The sequence below is a fragment of the Callospermophilus lateralis genome, chromosome 8 (genome assembly GCF_048772815.1).
Source record: "Callospermophilus lateralis isolate mCalLat2 chromosome 8, mCalLat2.hap1, whole genome shotgun sequence".
In the NCBI taxonomy this organism is placed as follows: Eukaryota; Metazoa; Chordata; class Mammalia; order Rodentia; family Sciuridae; genus Callospermophilus; species Callospermophilus lateralis.
In genome coordinates this window covers 70,004,753-70,011,443 of record NC_135312.1, presented here as the reverse complement: position 1 = coordinate 70,011,443, position 6,691 = coordinate 70,004,753, and positions in this window count along the sequence as shown.

Below are 6,691 nucleotides of genomic sequence, written 5' to 3'. Positions count from 1 at the left end.
TTATATAGGCCAATGTTTTTCAAGCAAAACTGTAAATAAAAGTATCTACTTATAATTTGTAGTTTTCTAGTCACACACCACTCCAGTATTAAATTCATTTTTCTTCAAAATAAACATTTTCAGACAGTTATATTTCTGTGGCTGCAACAGGCTAGGAAACATATTTAATTAAACTAAGTTTTATTAGAGTACCCTCAATAATGTTGCCAAAGAATGGCTCCTTGCCCCCAGTTCTATCCTGCTGGAAAGTCTTAAAGCTGATGGCTATTTTAATGTTCAATAAAATGTCAGCACAATTTTTCAAGTCACTATACGCAAAGTATTCTCACACCATTAGTGTCTTCATACATGTACTTAGGGTAATGATGTCTAACTCATTCCACCATCATTCCTATCAACTTGCCCTCTCCATTTCCCTCCCTCCCCTTTGCCCTATCTACAGTTCCTCCATTCCTCCCATGCTCCCTGCTCATCGCCATTTTGAGTAAGTATCTTCACATCAAAGAAAAAATTCAGCCTTTGTTTTTTTGCGATTGACTTGCTTCACTTAGCATTACATTCTCCAACTTCATTCATTTACCTGCAAATGCCATGATTTTATTCTCGTTTAATGCTGAGTAATTTTCCATTGTGTGCATATATCTTATTTTTTTATCCATTTATCTACTGAAGGGCATCTAGTTGGTTCCATAATTTAGATAATCTGAATTGTGCTGCTATAAACATTGATATGGTTATGTCCTGTAGTATGCTGTTTTAAAGTCCTTTGGGTATAAACTGAGGAGTGGGTAGCCAGGTCAAAGTGTGGTTCCATTCCCAGTTTTCCAAGGACACAGGCTAGTAGAATGGATCACAAAACAAGACCCAACAATATGCTGCCTACAGGAGACGCATTTGATAGGAAAAGACATACATAGACTGAAGGTGAAAAGTTGGGAAAAATCATATCACTCATATGGACTTCGGAAACAAGCAGGAGTGTCCATACTCATATCAAATAAAATAGATTTCAAAGTCTTTCTTGCAGGTGCGGGCGGTGGCTCTGCCCCTCCTCTAATTGGGGCAATGTGCCTACCACGCCGGCCGCTGGGCCTGTTCTGCTGGTGTGTCGCAGGACATTGCATGTAAGGTGACCTTGCTCAAGGACCAGGGCAGATCCGTGTTTAGGGTGTTCCCCCTTTAGAATAGGGTGGTTTAGCATAATAGGAGATTAGGGTGTTCCCCCTTTAGAATAGTTCCTCTTGAGTTCTTAGGGTCAGACAGTATATTTTGGGAGACAGAAGCCCAGGTAGTGGATTTGGGCAGAGTGTGGATTTGGGCAGAGTGTGGATTTGGGCAGAGTGTGGATTTGGGCAGAATGTGGATTTTGAGCAGAGAACGTGGATTTCCCCAGAACGTGTTTGTAGACGGCCGGTGTGAGTTCGGGAATAAAGAATTGCTGTTTGAATCTACAAACTGTGTGGAGACTCGTGATTTGTGCCCAGCCAGAGACTGCGGCATCTAACCAGGCTAACAAGTGAAAGAAGGAGAAGCTCCTTCTCCTCCTCTCCCCCACTGCCTCCTCTCATCAGTCTCTGCCACCAACACTTTGGTGAAGCTACTGTACTCTGGGGAGCCCCCAGGAAAGAAGACTACCATCTCCAAGGGGATCAAGGCAAAGACATAAAATTACAGATGCTGCAATGTGCCAAGTCCACAGAAGTTGACAGAATTAGCTTAGCAAAACAGTCATATAAAATATAAATCAAGAGAAAAAAGTTCCACAAAATATAATGCAGAATATTTAAGTTCAAACAATAGTAATCAGAGAAAGCTGCCAAACTTCTCCCATGAGACAGGTAAATCTTGAATTCAGTATAGACTCCCCTTGTTGTTCAAAGCTTCAGTGACTTGTGGTAGTGCAGGCTTGTAATCCCAGTGAGGTGGGAGGTTGAGGCAGGATAATTATGAGTTCAGGGCCAGCCTCAACAATTTAGTGAGATCCTCTCTCAAAGCAAAAAAAAAAAAAGTGATGGAGGTGTAGCTCAGTGGTAGAACACCCCTGGGTTCAATCCCCATACCACACACACACACACAAAAAAAAAAAAAAAAAAAGAAAAGAAAAAAGAAAACAAAAAATATCTATAGTTAGGAGCTTCATTCATGCACAAGAACACAAGTACTTCTACAACCAAGTACATGTATGTAGAATGGCTGTGTTATTTACCAACCACAGCAGGTCACTTTGTGAGAGTGGATGAAGGCTCAGTCAGTAATTACACCTGGACTAGGTTCATCCCAACAAAAGAGGTGGTGTGCTCTCCCTGGCTGTCCTCCTGCCACTGACAGCTGACCTGCTTGCTTGGAAGTGTGGGGTTGCCCTCACCCAACAATCAGTTCCTGCATTAACAGGAGCCCACAAAGTAACAAACCAGCTAGTCAAGAACACCTATTCAGTATCACTGTCCACTCCTGATTACTGGTGACCTCCTGTCCTGATTTTCTCATGTCCTAGTTTAGATTCCTGACCCACACATTGTCACTTCTACCACTCAGTCCTCCTTATTTCCAGTTCATTCCTGGGCCATTAAAGATATACCTTCTCTACAGAAACATGCCAGCCCATAGACTCTAAATCTCTGTTCATTCTGGCCAGTGCTATTTGTGTCTACCCCAAAACTCATGTATTTAGGCCCTAACCCCCAAAGCAATGGGTCTTTTGCTCCAAATGCCCAAAGCAATGGCATTTGGAAGTGGGGCTCTGAGAAAGTAACAAATTCCTAAAACAGGAGCCCTCATGAATGGGATTAGTGTCCTTAAAAGGGACGGGAAAGAGAAGGTCCCTCTTACCACTGAGGAAACAGCAAGAGGGCCATCTACACACTAGGAAGCAGGCCCCATCCTGAACCCCTCAAAACTTTAATCTTAGCTTTCTTAGCCTGTAAACTGGGAAATAAATGGTGGCTATTTACACTACTCAGTCTTTATTTTTTATAGCACCCCAAATAACTGAAAGCAACCCATACCTTTGCATGCAGAGGTGTCCCCTCCATTTTACAATTAGAACTTGTAAAGAACTCCAGTTTGGGCCCTCTGCCCCTACCCTACCAGCCCATCTCTATATTCTACCAATGCTTATAACTTCAGGAGCAAAAGGCCCATGCAATGATACCAATGAAACAGGGATCCACTCCAAACCTGGACCTAATTCTTTTTAACTGAGTCCTAATGGAACCGAGTCTCCTACTGGGTCAGCATGTCAATAATCATGTATGACATCATGTTGAGATACCAATTTAGGGGGAGTGCACACAGGGTGGGCACTAACATTTGTTAATACTTCTGTTTCCACATGGTGACACAATGTAGGGATGAGAAAACTTGAGCTCACAGAAGGAAAAGACATAGACAACCCATGTTATCTATGCAGCAAAACATTCATATTCTTTCTAGTATACCCATGTCATAACTAATAAATAACATAAAATTGCAAAAGCCCCTAGTCCTGGCATGTAAGAAGCATCTTCCATAAATGGGGGAGATTTTTGTCTTTATTCTTCTTACTTTACAGAACTATAGTCTCTCATGTTTATTTGGAAAGAATGCATATGTTATTCAATCATAGGAAGATGCTTAGTTCTAGAAGTCAAAATGTGGACAACAGCAACAGTCAGCAAAAATAGTTCTTAACCATGTAAATAAATGTCTAAGCCTTTGTTTATGGTATAAGTGACTATTTTTAATGCTTAATGCTTTTTGGACTTTCTATTAGTATGAACAACAGTTTTTCTTAAACACACATCAAACAAAAATGTTTTAGGGTGGCAGAATTTTAAACATACTTTTTTTTCTCCCTCTCTCTCTACAATACAATTCTTGCCATCATCCTGGTAACTAGGTAGTTCTGTTTCCTGTTCTTGCTTTTATTCTTTTGTGGTGACAAGTGCCAGCATGTGGGGTAGGTTGGTGGGGTGAGGCAGGACCAGTGAGAACAGGGGAACTCTATTAAGTGAGAAGTCAAGAAAGTTCTAGTCCCAGACATGCTCTAAGGCACCTCTGTCTGTGTAACTCAGCAGTCCCAGATTTCAGTTTTGTCTGTAACCTCAGAGTTTTAAACTCATTACTGCACTCAATCTTATTACAATTACTGAAGACTTCAATTATGGGCGCATTACTAGAGTGACACACTTCAGAGAGATCACGGGGTGTGATTAGAAGACTATCAAATAAATCATCCATGAGTTAAAACAAAATTATCTCCATTTAAAAAACCATATTAGTCCACATGATGTTAGCAGAGAGCACCAACCATCTGACAATTATTCTGAAGCAGCTATAAATACACAGTTTTTGAAATTACCTCTGTTCTATGGTTCACCATTAAGCACATGAATGCAACGTGTTCTGGGCTGCTTGCAAACTGTTTCGTTTCTAGCATAAATGAAATAGAAAAAAAAAACAGACTTGGTACCAAAATTCACATATTTCAACTGTAAGTATGAAACAGGAAGCACATGAAGAACTGCAACTTGGAGACATTTAAAGCAAACAAAACAAACCTCCTCTGGGCCTATATATGTATAGCTGCAAAACCAATTGTTTATTTTATCACAAGTTGTTTAAAATCAGGGATCAGAGTATAAACCACATGGAAATTATTGGGGTCTCCTGGTTTTCCCCCAACTAGTATGCTCATTTAATACAGGTAACTAGAAAAAAATGCCTCTGGGCCAGCACTCTGTGTTCTCTATGGGCAGCAGGAATAAAGAAAAGGAGGGGGGCTTAGGAAACAAGAGGTTAACCATCAGAAAAGCAACACCAGCCACCCCTTCCCATTGCAAGAGGGCGTCTTCTCCTCTCAATTCCTCCCCAGTTACCTGACTTTAGGAAATCTCAACTCCAAGAGCAGGGGAGAGAACAGGAGAAAATGTATGGGAGATCCCAGATCCCTCCACTATCAACTTCTCGGTGATGTTTTCAAGTATTTGAAGGACAAGTAGTGATTTTTTTAAAAGACTAATCAAAGAAAATGTTTAAAATGTTGAGTTCACATAGGGCACTTATCAAAAGAAAATATCAAACCTGCCTCTCCATCTTATAAGACCCTGAAGCATCCATCACCTGAAAGTTTTTTTTAAGGCTAAGAATTCAAGTAAAATAACTAAGTGTTTAAATAATTATTCTAGCTAATACATTACTTCTCATCCACCTTATTTACAATAGATTAGAACTTGTAGTTTAAAAAATATATACAAACACACACATGTATATATATATTCATTTTACTTCTAAAATCTTTTGTATTTATGTAAAAATGTATATGGGTGTATATGTACATTTTTGTGTATATGTGTGTGTGTGTGTGTGTGTGTGTGTGTGTGTGCATGGTTTTGGGGAACTGGCTTATTTTACTTATCATGATAGTTTCTAGATCCATCCATTTACCAGCAATTCATAAAGTCATTCTTTTTTTGGCTGAGTAATATTCCATTATGTGTATATACCACATTTTCTTTATCCATTCATCATGTAGGGTTTTTATTATTCATTTCATTTATATAAAAGATACAGAACAGGGAAATCCATAGATTTGTATCATTAATGGTTGCCCAGGGAAGGGGCACTTGGGGTAAAAAGAGAAAGTTAATGGGGAGTGACTACTATTTATTCATCTGTTGAGGGACCCCTAGGCTGGTTCCATAGCTTAAATATTGTGTATTGAGCTCCTATAAACACTGATGTGGCTGTGCTACTGTATGTATGCTAATTTTAAGTCATTTGAGTATATACCTAGGAGTGGGAAAACTGGGCTAAATGGTGGTTCCATCCCAAGTTCTCTGAGGAATCTCCATACTGCTTTCCAGAGTAGTTGTACCAATTTGCAGTCCCATCAGCAATATGAGTATACCTTTTTCCCCACATTCTCACCAACATTTATTATTACTTGTACTCTTGATAACTGCCATTCTGACTAGATGAGATGAAATCAATGTAGTTTTAATTTGCATTTCTCTAATTGCTAGAAATTTTGAACATTTTTTCATACATTTGTTGACTGATTGTATTTCTTCTTCAGTGAAGTGTCTGTTCAGTTTCTTTGCCCATTTATTGATTAGGGTTTTTTTGTTTTGTTTTGTTTTTCCTGTGGTATTAAGCTTTTTGAGTTCTTTGTATATGCTGAAGATTACTGCTCTATCTGAAGTGCAGGTGGAAAAAATTCTTATGTTCATATGTAAATTCACCACCAGTAAAATTCCACATCACATATGACCACAAGAATGGGATCCTAATTAGAATAAGTTATTCTCCAAGTATGTATATGTCATGTATATCTAAAAAAAAAGAAAAGAAATCCTGAAACTGGGGTAAAAAAGAGTATATGGAAGGCCTGGAAAGGCAATGTGGGTGGGTTTGCTAAGAATAAAGCATTCTTCCAGGAACCAGGCATGGTGGCACATGCCTGTAATTCCAGCAGTTTAGGAGGTTAAGGCAGGAGGATCGCAAATTCAAAGCCAGCCTCAGCAAGTTGGTGAGGGAAGCTCTAAACAAGTTAGCAAGACTCTGTCTCAAAATAAATAAATAAAAAAGGCTGGGGATGTGGCGCAGTGGTAGAATACCACTGGGTTCAATTCCTGATACCAAAAAAAACAAAAATGAATAAAGCATTATTTTAATGAGAAATAATGACATAAAAAATAATAAGAGAGAGGCA